Source organism: Pelophylax lessonae (genome assembly GCF_965119305.1).
Source record: "Pelophylax lessonae genome assembly, chromosome: 1".
In the NCBI taxonomy this organism is placed as follows: domain Eukaryota; kingdom Metazoa; phylum Chordata; class Amphibia; order Anura; family Ranidae; genus Pelophylax; species Pelophylax lessonae.
Window position 1 is genome coordinate 356,044,287 of NC_138768.1, and position 19,902 is coordinate 356,064,188.

Consider the following 19,902-nt stretch of genomic DNA (forward strand, 5'->3'; position numbering starts at 1 on the left):
ACAGCCTTTCGTTGCCTCTGGGCAGCCTGGCACACATGAGCGATTACATGCTGCAGTGTCTCCACAACGACCGCCGAGTTGCCCACATTCTAACTTGTGCTGATTACTGGGTGGCCACGCTGCTGGATCCCCGTTACAAGGACAACGTACCGTCCTTAATTCACTCACTGGAGCGCGATCGCAAGATGCGCGAGTACAAGCGCACGCTGGTAGACGCCATGCTGCTGGCATTCCCATCTGACAGCGGGGCCACAGTGGAAGCACAAGGCAGAGGAGGAGGAGGAGGAGGTCGCCAACGCAACCAGGGCACCGCCAGCACCTCAGAAGGCAGGGTTAGCATGGCCGAAATGTGGAAAAGCTTTGTCAGCACGCCACAACAAACAGCAGCACCAGCAGCTCAGATGGAACGTCTTAGCAGGAGGCAGCATTTTACCAACATGGTGGAGCAGTATGTGTGCACACGCCTACATGTAGTGAATGACGGGTCTGCCCCCTTCAACTTCTGGGTCTCCAAATTGGGCACATGGCTTGAGCTTGCCCTTTACGCCTTGGAGGTGCTGGCGTGCCCTGCAGCCAGTGTATTATCTGAACGGGTATTTAGCACGGCTGGGGGCGTTATAACAGACAAGCGCAGCCGCCTGTCCAGAGACAATGTGGACAAGCTCACGTTCATTAAAATGAACCAGGCATGGATCCCACGGGACTTTTCCGTACCTTATGCAGAATAGCAATGGATACCGACCTTACCCACCCATTGTTCCATTTTTGCTCTTTCTCACTCTTTTGGGGTGTACCCTCATTTAAAATTTTTGAAAAGAAGCAGTGTTGGCTACCTCGTCCTCCTCCTCAGGGCCAGATTAATGTAGGGGCTATTGGAGCTGCAGCTTCAGGCCCCTACCTTTTATATAGGCCCCGGGTTGGCCATATTCACTGTTACCGCTCTTCTGTCACTTGTAAACACAGAAGTCTGGCTTCTATGCTCGCTTCCCCAGGCAGCACCCTCAGAACCTCCCCACACAGCGTGAAGGCCGGACAAGGAGGGACAGTTGGCGATGCATGGATGTGTTTATGGGCTTCAGAGACAGCATCCCATGTTGAATTAGGCATGCATGGCTGCACCCTTCCTCCTCTGGGTGCATGGCAAGGCACGGCCCTTAAGGCCCTTCAAAATCCTCAGCACCAAGCCCATGATGCTGTTAATCCGGCCCTGGTCCTCCTCCACCGCCGCTTCCACCTACACCGCCCATAGGTGTGCGCAGCCTATTGCATTAAGGTGTGCACCCCAAAGTTGAAATACACATGCATGTGTTTGCCAGCAGGGAGAGTAATGTATCGGGGCCATGTACCTGTAGGCAAGGAGAAATAGAGCAGAGCAGGTCCCAGGGAGATCTTTCCCATCTCCTCACTGGCAATGCTATGTGCCCTAGGTGATTAGGGTGTGCCCAGGCACACCCAGCACACCCTGTGCGCACGCCTATGTCACCGCCACATCCACCACCACCTCAACCTCCCTCCTACTCCATATGGGCCTCGTCCTTCAGAGATGAAGAAGAACATTGTTTTATTTTTCTGTTTTTTTTTTGTTGTTTTAAGTTATTTCCCTATCCACATTTGTTTGCAGAGCACTTGCCATGCTCTTAATTACGTTTTGCTGCCATTTGCAGCACTCTAGCCCTTTCCTTTGGTGTTTTAGAGCCATTTTAGTGCCTTAAAGTTCGGGTCCCCATTGACTTCAATGGGGTTCGGTGTCCGGGAAAAGTTCGGTAAAAGTCCGGGACACGGACCCGGACTTTTTTTTAAAGTTCGGCCGAACCCGTCGAACACGGACATCTAGGTGTTCGCTCAACCCTATCCATGAGTAAATTAGCAACACTCGGTGCATATTTGGCTCCCATAGCCACACCCTTTGTTTGCAAATAGTATTCTTTATTATGCCAAAAGAAATTGTGTGACATTGCCAATTCTAATCCCTCAATAATATATTCTATCTGTGTTTGTTTTAATTTGCTATGTTGTTGTAATGCCTTTTTTACTGCCCGTAGGCCATCTGATTGGGTGATGCTTGTATATAGCGAATTCGCATCTATAGTGGCTAGGAAGCACTGGTCTGTAATGGGAATGGATTTTAAATCCTTAATAAGTTCGGAGCTATCTTTAAGATAGGATCTACCTTTTTTGACTATTGGTTGTAGATAAGTGTCTATGTATTCACCCAGTCTTGAGAACAGTGAATCTATGCCACTTACTATAGGCCTACCGGGTGGCTTCTGTGCGTTTTTGTGGATCTTAGGTAAATAATATACCACTGGTATCTTATTCGATTCAGATATTAAATATTCTCCTTCTTTTTTATTGAGTATTCCTAGTTCCTTCCCCTTTTTCACGTAGTCTTTAAGTTTCTTTTTGTATGTTTTGGTAGGATTGCTTTTAAGCTTTTTATATGTGTCAGGTATACTGAGAAGGTGGCTCATTTCGGCTTCATAATCAGATTTGTTCAAAATGACCAGGCCACCTCCCTTGTCTGCGGGCCTGATGACTATGTTTTTCTTTTTCTCTAGTTTCTTTATGGTGTGTTGGATGTAGTTGTATTTTCTTGGATTGGTTTTTATCTTACGTAGATCCGCCTCTACCATTTGTTTAAACGCACTAATGCATTCTGTTCCCGGTACTTTAGGGTTAAAGAGGGATTTATTCCGTAACCCTGAATGCTCAAATTTAGAATTGACTGATGTTTGCGTGGAACCTTTCAGACTAAAATGCTTCTTTATTTTGAGTTTTCTTAAAAACTTGTGCAAATCTATAAAAACTTCAAAGGGATCCACTTCTTTATTTGGGGCATATTTAAGACCAAGATCTAGGATAAAAAATTCATCTGGGGTAAAAACAACATCAGTCAGATTAAAAATGCCCTGTCCTAAAATTCGCGTCTTCTTTTTCTTCTGGCCTCCTCTCTTCCCTCGTGTACGTCTTCGTTTTCCCAGTATTGGTTCTGGTATTGTGGTCTCAAGTATCCTGTTTGTTGTTGACCTCTCCATGTCCCTTGGTATCCTCCTCCTCCTCTGGGTGGGACCGGTCTTCGGTTCCTGGGGTGGAAAGTTTTCACCTGAGTGTCGGTTTGTTCCGAGTGCTGTCACCTTTATTGCCTTTGAAGTCACCGCACATGATATAGACTTTTCTACTGGATCTTTCCTTATTGGACATTGCAAGCTGTATTTTTTAAAATAATAACTTTTTTCTATTTTTGCTCTGTTGGCACTTTTTTATTCCCCATATCAACACGTGGTATGAGTGGAACAGCTCACTTTATATAGCACCATATTTTTTAGCACATTAATATTGCATGTTAAATATTATTTATTGCTCATACAATTATTGCACCAGTCACTTTCCAATCTTTCTGCAGGCACTTTTATACCTTGCACTTGCACTTAATTGAAGTTTTTATGGAATATATTATTGTTTGAATATGTGAGGGATTAGCTCGGTGGTAGGCGTGGATGACCCCTTGGGGGGTGCGTTTTCCCAGAGAGGTAGCCGACAAGTGCTTGCAAACAAACAGTGTGGTTTATTAAATGGTGTTTTCTTCACCAGGCTGTATGCAGCAAAACATCCAAAATAAAATAAAACAGAAAATAAATCCTTGCCTCTGTGGGCGGCTACCTTCTCACAACTGGAACCTGCCTAAGTGTCTGTCTCCAACCTACCGTCGGGCAGACTTCCTTGTCCTCCAGCGGACACTCAATAGTCCTTTTATAATAGCTTCACAGGGCAACACAGTCCTTTGTTTCTTTCACATCAACAGTTCGTCTTCTCACCTTTGAGACGTATTCACCCTTGGTTACCGTCCCGGGCACACATCACTCCGGGGGGTCTTCTCCCAGGCCCACACATCCTGTCGGGAGGCACACGCTGACTGTCCTCCTGCTCCCAGCCCACATGGCTTCAGGATGCAGCTTCTGGAGGCAGCAAACAATAGGAATTTCTCTGAACAAATTATAGAGCCTTAACTCCCTCATTCTGAACAGGTGAAGGCCTTTCAACTTCCTGCTGGCTAGCTCTGTAGCCAACACCCTAAATTAATTAATGGACTTTCTAAATCAGGTAGAAATGTATCTCCTTCCTGTGACTACATTCCCAGATTTAGCTGACTTCCTGTTACATACCCCCCCCTCTTGTTTCAACCCTAGGGTTGGGACACAGATTTCCAGGCACGCATGTGTCAAGCACTGCTGACTCACTGATAAGCCTCCTATTATCCTCAAGCTTCCGGATGAAACTGTTTTGTCATCTTCATTGACGGATTTCTCATAAATGCCACACAGTTTGTCTCTCATCTCATATACACATTCTTCAACTGCATTTTTGGCATCATTTCGCTCCTTCTCGTTTCTGTCATCTTCATTGACAGCTTTCTCATAAATGTCAGACAGCTTGTCCCTCATAACCGTCTGTCCAATCCACCATGGAGGACCGTGATCCATAGGCAACTCAATTGGGCTAGTCTTAATGTCTTCAACATTCTTAAGACGCCTCTCTCTGCAATCCATAAATGTTTTCCACAAAACTTTGAGAACCTTTGCTTCACTAAGCTTTGTTCCAAGTAGGGACTCTTGACATCCCTCTGTGACTTGAGTTGCCTCTCCATACATCTGTACACAATCATTGACTTTTTGTTGTAACAGGGAAGGATCTTCCTTCTTGAGCTTTGCTTGCTCTAAGATGCTGTGCAGAGGATTTTCCAATTGAGACAACAGGCTGTCACACATTTCTTCAAAGTGACCCCTGTTCCTTTTCCCAGAGATATCAATATCATTCAAACATTTCATATTCATAGGCAGATCTGAAGCATTTGCACTCATCAACTTCTTAAACTTTTCGCCCTCCTGAGCGAGTCGCAGTAAAGGCCTACTACTTGATTTGATATTCAGTTTATATTTCTTGCCAAACTCTTCACAGAAGTAGCCAACCAGAACATCATCAACTTTCCTTCCACCAACATAGGGGTCAAAGGCAACAACACAGTTGAACCCAGCGATCTGGGTGGTATCCATTATAGACCTCCTCTCTGCATCAGTGAAGAAGCATGGAACTGCAACACATTCTTTTACAGGTTTCTTCAATGCACTTTCTGCTGAACTATTTGACCGCTCAAGGTCACCTAGTTCTTTTTCTCTATCTGAATTCCACATGGAATGCATCTCAAGATCACGATCAAACTTCTGCCACCCGTCTTTCACCAGTTCCATTTTGGAAACACTCCCTGAAAGGCACTTATTCATTTGCTTCACGTTTTCACCAACAGCCTTAGTTTTCTCCACTAGGTTTTCAGCCTGAACTGAGAAATCACCACATTTCTTACTCAGCTCCTTTGTTTGCTGAAGCTCTAATGATACATTTTCCAATGCTTGAAGTTTTTGAAGGAACGGTTTATTCCAAAGGGGTGATTCAAGCCACGTGTCATCACATTTCTGAGGCTCACTCAGGACAGACCCCAAAACACTGATCCTTTTAAAAACTGCATCAGGCACACTATCCCCTCTTTGGGACAGATCCTCTGTTGCCTGGAATTCCTCTTCCAGTTCCTGCAACGGAATCTTCATCTCTTCTACTTGCTGTTCTAAGGCTCGTTTAGACTTTTCTAGCTCCTGAACGCTTTTCTCAACCTCATCCTTGTAGCTGACCACATGTTCCATCTCTGTACATAGCTGCTTGTTAACTCTTTCTAGTTCAGCCTTGGACTCTAGAGCTTCCTCCAAAGAGCGAGCCAAGAACAGGGCTTTGCTCTCGTTATCACGCGCCTCCGCTTCTGCGCGGTCGCGTTCTTCTGCATATTTTGCAGACACAGTCTTCTCTTCACCAAGCATCTGATCAAACTTCTTTTTCACATCTTCAACACACTGTAATGAAGCAACGCTTTCTTCCATGCGTTTTTTCATATCCGCTATCTGAGCTTGCAATGTTGCTACTTGCTCTGATAGGTTTTTCTTTGCTTCCGCCTCCTCTTTTAATTGTTCCAGGAAGCCATTTTTCTCATCTTCCATTTGTTTGAGCTTTGTGCTAAAACTCAGCCTTTGACACCTCTCTTCCTGTAAGAGTTCCTGCGTGTCTTGCAGCTGCGATTCCAAGATAGAAAAATCTTCCGCAATTTCTCTAGATTTGCTGTCTGCTTGAGAAAGCTGATTTGTAACATTGTCCAACTCAACCTGCAGTCGGTTTGCCTTCTCTGACAGCTTAGCACACAATCGGTCACCTTCTGACACCTTGACTTGCGATTCCAGAAGCTGTGCCTCTACTTTTTCCCTCTTATGTTCACAATCTTCTTTTCCCTGCATAAGAGCCTTCACCTCATTGGCTAGCATCTGGGAATAAGAATGTAATTCTGCCACACAGGCTTCTTTCTCCTTTAACTGCTGCTGGACACGTTGGGCTTCCCCTTTCCAACTTTCACAGTCCGCACGCCATTCATCTACCACATTGCTTAAAGTAGTGAGCTCATACACAGTACTCAGTAATTTAGCCTCTCTTTCACTTTTCTCTTTGTCGCTGAGAGACAATGTCGCTTCCAGAGCAACATTCTGTTCCTGCGACTCCTGCAGGTCTATTTTTGTAGCTCCCAAAGACTGAAGACTTTTTTCCAGCTGATTACGCAACTCCAACATATCAGCCATACTTTGCTTCTGCAAAGTCTGAATTTCAATTTCCTTTTCCATGAGGATGGTATCTTTCTCCTTTATAGTGTCTTGACATTTTTGCAACTCGACCAAAAGAAGAGCAGTGGATTCTTCCCACTGTAACACATGAGACTTGAGTAGTTCATTCATTTCCTGCAAGTTTCTATGCTCCATTTTAAGCAATTCCAAGGCTTGTTCCTTTTCTTCCATTTTCCGTTGCAAGGCATCCAACTCAGCCCTGCACACATACTCGGTTTCCTCCAAACCGATGGCCTCCATTGGCTGCTGGCGTCTCTGTTTCCAGCCTGCCATGCTCTCTTGATGAGCCTTTTGTTGAGCTGCAAAGCTCTGCTGAAAATCCGCATTTGCCTGCTGTTGAGCTGCATTTGCTTGCTGTTGAGCTGCATTTGATATAATCAGATGTTTCAACATCTCCTCCATTTTGAGTTTACTTTTCATCTGAGCACACTGCGTCTCCATAGCAGTTTCATCAGTGTTGCTAGGGACAACAACCTTCCTCTTTAGTAGACTCTCTTTAGGCATGGATGGGGCTGGTTCAGACGGCAACATCCCCTCCATCCATAGAATCCGGTCTCTCATTTCATCTATCTTTGCATTTTTCAGGCGTTTGGACCGCCCCATCTTCAATAACTCCACAAACAAATTTTTCACAGTCCAGCAAACAATTTTCAGACCACTGTCTCTTCAACACATGTAGTTTTTCTCTCTCTTGCAGGATCTCTTTTCCTGCACACACAGTTTGTGCAGTCACTTGCACCAGACACAACAAAGTTCATCAAATAATTTTGAGACCGCTGTCTCTTTAAAACACTTTTTTTTTTTTTTTTTCTGTCAGGATCTTCTCTCCTGCACACATAGATTGTGCAATCTCATGCACCAGACAAAGTTCATCAAACATATGCACTCCATTGCAGGGATCTCTGCTTATGCCCACTGCATACCTCCACCATATGTGAGGGATTAGCTCGGTGGTAGGCGTGGATGACCCCTTGGGGGGTGCGTTTTCCCAGAGAGGTAGCCGACAAGTGCTTGCAAACAAACAGTGTGGTTTATTAAATGGTGTTTTCTTCACCAGGCTGTATGCAGCAAAACATCCAAAATAAAATAAAACAGAAAATAAATCCTTGCCTCTGTGGGCGGCTACCTTCTCACAACTGGAACCTGCCTAAGTGTCTGTCTCCAACCTACCGTCGGGCAGACTTCCTTGTCCTCCAGCGGACACTCAATAGTCCTTTTATAATAGCTTCACAGGGCAACACAGTCCTTTGTTTCTTTCACATCAACAGTTCGTCTTCTCACCTTTGAGACGTATTCACCCTTGGTTACCGTCCCGGGCACACATCACTCCGGGGGGTCTTCTCCCAGGCCCACACATCCTGTCGGGAGGCACACGCTGACTGTCCTCCTGCTCCCAGCCCACATGGCTTCAGGATGCAGCTTCTGGAGGCAGCAAACAATAGGAATTTCTCTGAACAAATTATAGAGCCTTAACTCCCTCATTCTGAACAGGTGAAGGCCTTTCAACTTCCTGCTGGCTAGCTCTGTAGCCAACACCCTAAATTAATTAATGGACTTTCTAAATCAGGTAGAAATGTATCTCCTTCCTGTGACTACATTCCCAGATTTAGCTGACTTCCTGTTACAAATATTACACATTATTGTTTTTAGCTTAAGGCACTTTGCATCACAGCTTATTACATTTTTATTATATCTAAATTATATAGGCAGCACCATCACCACTATTCCTTTTATATCCAGTGCATAGTCTCCGGACTATCATCCAGGGAGGCTGCAGCCTATTTTTAGATATATCTATATATATATATATATATATATATATATATATATATATATATATATATATTTTATATTTTATACATTTACTACATATTTTTTATTTATTTATTTATACACATTTTTTTCACTTAATTATTCACTTATCTATCCATTTAGTCCATAGCGCGGAAGTTCTTATTTTTCTTATATCTACATACCTCTTTGGGGTATGACTAACTCTGCAGCAATGGATCTATTTGGATATGTCACTAACAGAGAGATTAACATAGAGGATATTTTTAATCAAGAAACAGTTGCCAATAGACATGATATGGAAGGTTTATTTAAACAACTTAAACATGCATTAGAGAAACAGCTCAGAGTATGGTGGGACATATCCATTCTTAGAATGTATATTAAAGAAAAAATCACTCCTAGGAGACTGAGATGGGATGTGAATCCCAATGATGGGTTAGATGATGCCTTAATGGCAGATGAGTGGTATGTCTTTTTTAATAGGTGCGAGACAGAACTTCTGACACTTATTATTAAAAGGAGACAAGTGAAATTACGGAATATAGAAACGAATATCACCAATCTAAAAACCGCACTAACACCATACGCAGAGCTTAACGAATATAAGAATAAGGAGAAAGAATTACATTCCTACATCAATAAGTATGATACAGCATTGCAGTTAAAGAAACAGAAAAAATTTAGTAGAGACGTTAACGATTACAAAAAACACAAAGTATATAAATGGCAATCAAGAGATGTGGAAGAAATGGAAATTCCCGCCACACCCACTATCCCATCGTCAATGGAGTCATCAATAGACGATGGAGAATTTGAGGAGGAACCAGAAACACCTGTTTCTGTTACACCTCAAGTCGTCTCTTTTAGACCTAACAGAGAACATAGAGAATTGCAATCCACTCCACCCCAGAATAGATTTGATCTACCCAGGAATTTAAGGAGACCAGATACTAGATCCTCTCCCTCTCAAGGACCCAGGTCTAGACCTTCTATTCTTAATACACCAAACTCAAGGTTCCAGATTCCTACATACAATAGGTATTCCCCTTTGGAAAGAAGAGAATCCTTCACACCCAATAGGGAAGACAGAATACAATATCAAGAACCTAGAAGTTTTTTTCGGGGGGGTCCCCGCCCAAGACCCCCACCATATGGCTTCCAACAAACTCAAAGATGGCCAAGACCACAAGGAAGGCAAGGCTGGGGAGGCCCCCAAAGGTTCAACAACTGGAACACTTTCCACCCCAGGAACCGAAGACCGGTCCCACCCAGAGGAGGAGGAGGATACCAAGGGACATGGAGAGGTCAACAACAAACAGGATACTTGAGACCACAATACCAGAACCAATACTGGGAAAACGAAGACGTACACGAGGGAAGAGAGGAGGCCAGAAGAAAAAGAAGACGCGAATTTTAGGACAGGGCATTTTTAATCTGACTGATGTTGTTTTTACCCCAGATGAACTTTTTATCCTAGATCTTGGTCTTAAATATGCCCCAAATAAAGAAGTGGATCCCTTTGAAGTTTTTATAGATTTGCACAAGTTTTTAAGAAAACTCAAAATAAAGAAGCATTTTAGTCTGAAAGGTTCCACGCAAACATCAGTCAATTCTAAATTTGAGCATTCAGGGTTACGGAATAAATCCCTCTTTAACCCTAAAGTACCGGGAGCAGAATGCATTAGTGCGTTTAAACAAATGGTAGAGGCGGATCTACGTAAGATAAAAACCAATCCAAGAAAATACAACTACATCCAACACACCATAAAGAAACTAGAGAAAAAGAAAAACATAGTCATCAGGCCCGCAGACAAGGGAGGTGGCCTGGTCATTTTGAACAAATCTGATTATGAAGCCGAAATGAGCCACCTTCTCAGTATACCTGACACATATAAAAAGCTTAAAAGCAATCCTACCAAAACATACAAAAAGAAACTTAAAGACTACGTGAAAAAGGGGAAGGAACTAGGAATACTCAATAAAAAAGAAGGAGAATATTTAATATCTGAATCGAATAAGATACCAGTGGTATATTATTTACCTAAGATCCACAAAAACGCACAGAAGCCACCCGGTAGGCCTATAGTAAGTGGCATAGATTCACTGTTCTCAAGACTGGGTGAATACATAGACACTTATCTACAACCAATAGTCAAAAAAGGTAGATCCTATCTTAAAGATAGCTCCGAACTTATTAAGGATTTAAAATCCATTCCCATTACAGACCAGTGCTTCCTAGCCACTATAGATGCGAATTCGCTATATACAAGCATCACCCAATCAGATGGCCTACGGGCAGTAAAAAAGGCATTACAACAACATAGCAAATTAAAACAAACACAGATAGAATATATTATTGAGGGATTAGAATTGGCAATGTCACACAATTTCTTTTGGCATAATAAAGAATACTATTTGCAAACAAAGGGTGTGGCTATGGGAGCCAAATATGCACCGAGTGTTGCTAATTTACTCATGGACTTACTAGAGGAAACTTGTGTCTATGGGCGACATATTTCAGAGTTGGTTTTTTACAAACGCTACATAGATGATATTGTAATTATTTGGAATGGCACTGAAGACACTTTAAAAGAATTTTTTTCAATACTTAATAATAATCCTTTTGGAATAAAGTTCACCGGCAACTGGAACCAAGAATCGATCAATTTTTTAGATCTGCAAATTTTTAAGGAGGAACATGTTTTAAAAAGTAGAACTTTTTTTAAGAGCACAGACAGAAACGGATATATACCTATTAATAGTTGCCACCATCCCAATTGGAAAGGGAATATACCTAAAGGCCAGTTCATAAGAATGAGACGGAATTGTGATAAACACGAAGATTTTCTAACACAATCAGAAATCCTATTGGATAGATTTGTAGAAAAAGGATACGACAAAGAGAAATTATACAAAACTAGAGAAATAATATCCAAAATGAATAGGGACGATTTGCTAAACAAAAAGAATCGTACAAACAAGAGAGGAGAAATGGCTTTCATTACAGGATTTCATAAAAATTTCAGAGAGACTGAACGCATCATCAAGAGATACTGGCCTATACTTAAATCCGACAGGACCCTTTCCAAATTGCTACCCAATAAACCTGCGTTTATATACAGAAAGGCACCTTCACTTCGAAATCAATTGGTGCACAACGTGGTGGATCCACCTAAACCAGTGAAAATGTTCAAAGACCTTAAGGGGTTCATTAGGTGCAAAAGATGCTTGGCCTGTAAGACTAACCCAAAACAACCAAGGAAAACATTACAATTTAAATCGAGAACAACAGGGGAAAATTTCAATATTAATAAACTTATTACTTGCCAGACAGACCATGTTACATATTTGGTGGAATGTCCCTGCCGTTTACAATATGTGGGTAGGACCACCAGACCGTTATATATCAGAATTAGAGAGCATATTAAAAATATCCGTTTAGGTTTTCCTAAGCACAGCCTGTCTAGGCACTTTGCGGAGAAGCATAATAAGGACCCTAGAGGCCTCACTTTCTGTGGCATCGATTGTATATCCGCACATTGGCGAGGAGACAACAAAACAAGAAAGATCTCCAAAAATGAAACTTTATGGATCTATAGATTACATACACTACAGCCCAAAGCCTAAATTTAGATATCGATTTAAATTGTTTTATTTCTAATTTTTAGTATTCATTTTTATCTGTGCAACTTAGGATTATTCAACACTCTTGTTTTTAGATCTAGTTAACATCTGTGACATATTGGGACATGACACATACATGTGAGATGTCCTAGTGTAACTTCATTTAAATTATGTGTGCCATACGGAAATAAATCCCATATATGATTATTACATTTATTAGATTTAACACTAGATATTTGCAACACTTTTACCCTCACGCAGTTCCTATCCGCCTCTTAGTTAAACATTTTAATATATTTTAATATCCTTTTTAAAATATTCAAAATATATTTTTAAATTCATGTGAATTCAATATATGTATTTATTGACATTATTTCGTGTAGTTCTGCCCATGTCCACTAGATGTCTCCCGAAAAATTCCCCCATCGTAAACACAGTTTAAAATTACATATACCCGTCTTCTATACTTCCCCCCCCCCCCCCCGTTTTTATATTTTCATATTTTTTATATTCTTTACATTTATCTTCTTCCTATGTATATATTTTTATATTTTTTATTTCATATTTCTTTATTTTTTATGTTTTACTGACAGTTACTTTTATCGACATGTATTGATGTTTATATATAAACTTTTTTATGTATTCGAATACCGAATGTATATTATTCTTCCGGAAATATGTATATGCATGACCAGGAACCATTTTACACTGATATTTATATATACCGCCTCGCTAAGAGTTTTTTAATATATTCGGACGGAGTCATCTCTGCTTTATATATAGCTTTTTTCATTCTAGCAGGCGCCATGTTTCCGTAGTCCGCTCGGACCGCACAACAAATCAGGAAGCTCTATCAGGGTTGCCTGGTTACCGCATACATATTTAAGGGAAGCTTGCCGGACGTGACTTGACGCTGCTGATGACGTACAAGCTACGAAACGCGTACAGCGTGTCAAGTCATTTCCGGTAAACCTATATGGGAACGAGGCTTGGATCGCAAGCGCTCGGACAATACAGTCACGCTCGTTTTTTTCCTGTTCAATGTGAGTACCTTTTCATTTTTTTGCTCAATAAAGCATATTGCGGAATTACACTATGTCCACCATTTATTTTCTGGTTTAAATATCGGGAGTGGAGCTGAGTGGATCCCTCGGAACATACCTAGGCAGGAAGGCACACAGGGGACCATCCTAGGGTACATCCACACCAGGACCAGCCTGATCCTCGGCACACGCCCTCCACCCAGGGATAGGAGGATACCGCTAGGTTGCCAGACCCATAAATACACCCGCTCTATACCCCTGTGTGGGGTGGGTGTCTCTGGTAAGTGTGCAATTTTATCAAAGGAATCCCAGCACCTTACCACCCACCACGGGGTCACCTTTTCACCTGAGTGTCGGTTTGTTCCGAGTGCTGTCACCTTTATTGCCTTTGAAGTCACCGCACATGATATAGACTTTTCTACTGGATCTTTCCTTATTGGACATTGCAAGCTGTATTTTTTAAAATAATAACTTTTTTCTATTTTTGCTCTGTTGGCACTTTTTTATTCCCCATATCAACACGTGGTATGAGTGGAACAGCTCACTTTATATAGCACCATATTTTTTAGCACATTAATATTGCATGTTAAATATTATTTATTGCTCATACAATTATTGCACCAGTCACTTTCCAATCTTTCTGCAGGCACTTTTATACCTTGCACTTGCACTTAATTGAAGTTTTTATGGAATATATTATTGTTTGAATACTACACATTATTGTTTTTAGCTTAAGGCACTTTGCATCACAGCTTATTACATTTTTATTATATCTAAATTATATAGGCAGCGCCATCACCCCTATTCCTCTTAGGCAATGTATTATTTGCAGTAAGAGCCCATTTAGCAGCTTCCAGAGCATCCCCTTGCCTGATACTGGTATAGAGCGAATTTACATCTATGCTTGCTAGAATGCTATGTTTAGAGACCTTAATGGTTTTAATATGATTAATTAGGTCTTTACTATGTTTGAGGTATGAGGGAAACTGTTGTGCTATTGGTTGTAAGAAGTGATCTATGTATTCCCCCACTCTGGAGTACAGGGAATCTATCCCATTTATGATAGGTCTTCCCGGAGGTTTAATTGGATTTTTGTGCAGTTTGGGAACTTGGTAGATTAAAAAAATAGACCAGTGATACTGCAGTTAGAATGATCTAAATTCAAATCTTGATGCTATAAGGATAATAATGGTTCAGTCAGATGTATATGGCAAGCAAATTGCCTATAGAAAATATAGAAATGTATACTTTACCAAAAACTTCTGTGTCTGTTGTCTGGGATGTCACTATTGAATAGCCTGCCTCAGCTTCAAATGTCTCCCATCAGTGTGTCAGAAGAACCTCATCCGAGCATCCTACTTTCTTCCTGATCTTTTTCATTCTCCTCTCTCTGACTTACACTAAACTTTTTATCCTTTGGTAATGTGGGCGTGGATTTTGTTTTTCACGTGAAAACATGTCAGATAGGGGTATATAAAATAAATACCTCAAATGACCATCACCCAAAGAGGGGGCACCTTTTGCCTGAATAAAAGTGTGGGATAAATAGTTTAATTCAACTATTGTTATTGGTGGATTCTACCATCTCCTCAGGACGAATATTCTTTTGGTCGTTTTTATTCTGTTTCTGGGAAATGCATCTTTAACCTCCATATCTGGTGATGGGCTGGTTTGGTCACTTTATTTCACTCTGGTCAGTTGATCTTTGTGAATATTTTGCATTCCAAGTACTCACAATTTTTGGGTGACAAATGTACATGTTTTATGTGATACTTTATTATAGCGGTATCACGCTATATATATATTTCTTTTTTTGTGTCACCTACTACAATCCGGTTTGGACGTGGGAGTTCTTCTCCTCTGCCCCTTCTGAAGACTACACATCCAGGAAACATCGCTTGATGATATCTTCTTCAGAGACACCTGATATCAACTTTGTAGTCTAAGTGACTTGCTTGCCATATGGTAGTGTAAATCCACTTGTTCTGATAAGCATACCAATTTTACTACCACAACGGACAACAAGATATCTACATTTTTCATCTTTCTTCCACATTTATTTGGATGTTAGATATATATATAAATTTTTTTCACGGTCTGTCATTGGTGACCTAATAATAATTAATTTCACTCATGAATTAGTTTAATGGAATATTTCTACGTATGGACTATATTTATTTATTTTCACATATGGGACTCGTTACATTTATTTACTTGAAGTATGTAATCCTTTCAGTGATAAACACTTGACATATGAACAGTTCTAGTTCATTCTTCCTTTAACCACTTAAGCCCCGGAAGATTTTACCCCCTTCCTGACCAGGCCCTATTTTGCGATTCGGCACTGCGTGACTTTAAAGGACAATTGCGTGGTCGTGTGATGCTGTACCTATACGAATTTGACGTCCTTTTTTCCCCACAAACAGAGCTTTCTTTTGGTGGTATTTGATCACCTGTGCAATTTTTTGATCATGCGCTATAAACAAAAAAAGAGCAACAATTGTGCAAAAATAACAATATTGTTCACATTTTTTTTATATGAAATTCCCCAAAAAAATGTAAAAATCAAAATTTTTTAACATTTTAGGCCAATTTGTTTTCTGTTACATATGTTTGGTAAAAAAAATCGCAATAAGCATATTTTTATTGGTTTGCGCAAAAGTTATTGCATTTACTAACTAAGGGAAAGATTTTTGTAAATGGCGGCGATCTGCGATTTTTTTTTATGGGACTGCGACATTGCGGTGGACAGATCGGACCCTTGACTGACATTTTTGACACTTTTGGGGGTACCAGTGACATAACTACAGTAATCAGTGCTATACATATGCACTGTTACTGTAAAAATGACACTGGCAGGGAAGGGGTTAACTTTATTGGAGAAGGAGGGGTTAAGTGTGTCCCTAGGTGCGTGCTTCTAACTGTGAAGGGATGTGGCTTGTTGTGTAACTACAGAGATATACGATCCTACATAGCAGGACCGTATGATCTCTGCAATTACACAAGGGAGAATGACAGGCGGCTTAACGGACGTTCGCGAGTGACTGGCGGACATCGGGTCTGCCGGTCACACGTGCGGGGATCACAGTGAGCGAGCAGGGGGGTGGTGCGCGCTGGCCCCCTATTGGCTCGCAGGCGAGTGACGTACCCATACGTCACTTTGCCTGTGCGGGGCTGACTGCCGCAATGTTTGTACTTGTGGCGGTCGGCAAGTGGTTAATAGTGCTGCACTTTTTATATTTTACTCCTTTCACCAATTTTTTGTCAGTTGGTACTGCTGGCAGCTTGGTACTGCTGCCTACTAATGGCATGGCTGTGATTGGCCAGTGCAGCATGTGACCCAGACTCTATATAAACTATATTCACATAGCGCCGCGTGTCACTCTGCTATAACTATACTAGGGAGAGGTTCCTGATGCTGCTGCTGAGGGAGAGATAGGAGATTATTGTAGGGGCAGGCTGGAGATTGCGTTCAGGGAAAAAATAGGAAGAACCTTCTATAATCAGACAGCAATCTACATTGATTTTATTGTGTGGGGGTGCAGTGCACAATCTTTTTGCCCTGACCTGAGCCCAGTGAGGAGGGGAAGGGTGAAAAAAAAACTTTTATCAGTGTGTTAGGTGGGCGGCGTGCGGTGAGTAGCGGCCATGTAATGCAAGCTCAGTGCATATGTGTCTGCTTAATCTGCATTTATAAAAGAAAAAAAAGTTTTCCTTCAAATTTTACTTAGACATACAGTGTTTAGACACTGCTTTTTCTAATCTTCTCTTCAAAAAGCACCAATGTAAGGCAAAAATAATTATTTTTCAGTATTTAGGGAAAACTTTTTTTTTTCTGTGTTTCATTCAAATGGGTTTTTTATTTTATTCAATAGTGGAATAGAACAACAACAGTATCCAACCTGTTAAGCGTGTAGCATGTAGCGGCCATATAATGCAAGCTCAGTGCATATGTGTCTGCTTAATCTGGATTAAAAAATATTTTACTGTGACTTACAACGTTTAGACACTGCTTGTTCTAATCTGCTCTTCAACAAACACCAATTAAGGGGACAATTATTTTTCAGTTTTTCATTCATACGTTACAGTGAGATACACCCATTGGATACTGTTGTTGTATTCCACTTTGCAATAAAAACCCATTTAGGGGAAAACAAATAAATTGCAGCCTAGTCTTCATATGTTACAGTGAGATACACCCTGTGCATACTGTTGTTGTATTCCGATTTGCAATAAAAAGCCATTTAGGGGATAAAAATTTAATTGCAGCCTAGTCTGCATATTTTACAGTGTGATACACCCTTTGCATACTGTTGTATTCCGCTTATCAATAAAAACCCATTTAGGGGAAAAAAAATTATTTGCAGCCCAGTGTGCATATGGTACAGTGAGATACACCCTTTCTATACTGTTGTTGTATTCCGCTTTGCAATAAAAACCCATTTAGGGGAAAAAAAATAATTTGCAGCCTAGTCTGCATATGGTACAGTGAGATACACCCTTTGCATACTGTTGTATTCCGCTTATCAATAAAAACCTATTTAGGGGAAAAAGAATAATTTGCAGCCCAGTGTGCATATGGTAAAGTGAGATACACCCTTTGCATACTGTTGTTGTATTCCGCTTTGCAATAAAAATCCATTTAGAGGAAAAAAAATAATTTGCAGCCTGGTCTGCATATGGTACAGTGAAATACACCCTTTGCATACTGCTGTTGTATTCCGCTTATCAGTAAAAACCCATTTAGGGGAAAAAAAAATAATTGCGGCCTAGTCTGCATATGTTACAGTGAGATACACCCTGTGTATACTGTTGTTGTATTCCGCTTTGCAATAAAAACCCATTTAGGGGATAAAAATTTAATTGCGGCCTAGTCTGCATATGTTACAGTGAGATACACCCTGTGCATACTGTTGTTGTATTCCACTTTGCAATAAAAACCCATTTAGGGAAAAAAAAATGCAGCCTAGTCTGCATATGGTACAGTGAGATACACCCTTTGGATACTGCTGTTGTATTCCGCTTATCAATAAAAACCCATTTAGGGGGAAAAAATTTAATTGCAGCCTATTCTGCATATGTTACAGTTAGATACACCCTTTGCATACTGTTGTATTCCGCTTATCAATAAAAACCCATTTAGGGGAAAAAAATAATTTGCAGCCTAGTCTGCATATGGTACAGTGCAATACACCCTTTGGATACTGCTGTTGTATTCCGCTTATCAATAAAAACCCATTTAGGGGAAAAAATGTAATTGCGGCCTAGTCTGCATATGTTACAGTGCGATACAACCTTTGGATACTGCTGTTGTATTCCGCTTTGCAATAAAAACCCATTTAGGGGAAAAAAATTTAATTGCAGCCTAGTCTGCATATGGTACAGTGAGATACACCCTTTGCATACTGTTGTATTCCTCTTATCAATAAAAACCTATTTAGGGGAAAAAGAATAATTTGCAGCCCAGTGTGCATATGGTAAAGTGAGATACACCCTTTGCATACTGTTGTTGTATAAATATGAGGAGAAGGTCAAAAAAGGGACGTGGCCTGGGTCATGGTATTGCTGGTGGAGCTCCTGTTGCAAGGAGAGGAGGTGGTCAATCTGTGCCAGCTACACACACAGGTGAAATACCTTTCTCAGCTGCGAGTAGAACCTGCAGCAGTATTTGGCAGGGCCTAATGTGCCTCTATAAATGTTGAGGCCAGAACAAGTACAGGCGATAGTAGATTGGGTTGCTGACAGTGCCTCCTGTTTTCTGCTGAAAGGTCAGAGTTGGCACCTGCAGCCGATGTCCATCAATCTTTCACCTCACCCCCTTGCAAATCAGCCAAGCAGTCTGAGCCCCAAGTCATGCAGCAATCTCTTCTTCTTTTTGATGACTCTGTTAGCATGGTTTCCCAGGGCCATCCACCTAGCCCTGCCCCAGAAGTGGAAGAGATTGAGTGCACCGATGTCCAACCACTTATGTCTCAAGATGAGTACATGGGAGGACCATCGCAGCACGTCTTGAATGATGACGAAACACAGGTGCCAACTGCTGCAGAATTCCAAATTGTGGAGATCGACAAGGAGGGCAGGGGTGAAGACTGGATGGAAGACGATGTGGAGGACGATGAGGTCCTCGACCCCACATGGAATGAAGGTCATGCAGGTGACCTGAGTAGTTTGGAGGAAGAGGCGGTGGTCGCACAGAGCCACCAGCACAGCAGAAGAGGGAGCAGGGTGCAAAAGCGGAGCGGCCGTGCCCTAGACACTACGCCTGCTACTGCCCAACGCAGCAAGGGACCGAGCACACCAAAGCCAGCTCAAAGGAGTTCCCTAGCAGAGCAGTTCTTCAGACAATGTGATGATGACAGGACACGAGTGGTTTGCACGCTGTGCAATCAGAGCCTGAAGTGAGGCATAAACCTTCTCAACCTGAGCACAACCTGCATGACCAGGCATCTAAGTGCAAAGCACGAGCTGCAGTGGAGTGCACACCTTAAAAACCAAGAAAGGTCTCTGGCTCATCCTGCTTCCTCTTCTGCTGCTGCAGTCTCAGCCTCTTCATCCACCTCTGTAGTGACAGTGGCACCTGCCACCCCGCAAACAGAGGATCTGCCAGCAACACCACCACCTTGGTCATTAACAACCATCTCCACAATGTCCAGTGGAAGCGTTCAGCTTTCTATCTCCCAAACACTGGAGCCGAAGAGGAAGTACCCCCCTACCCACCCGCGATCCCTGGC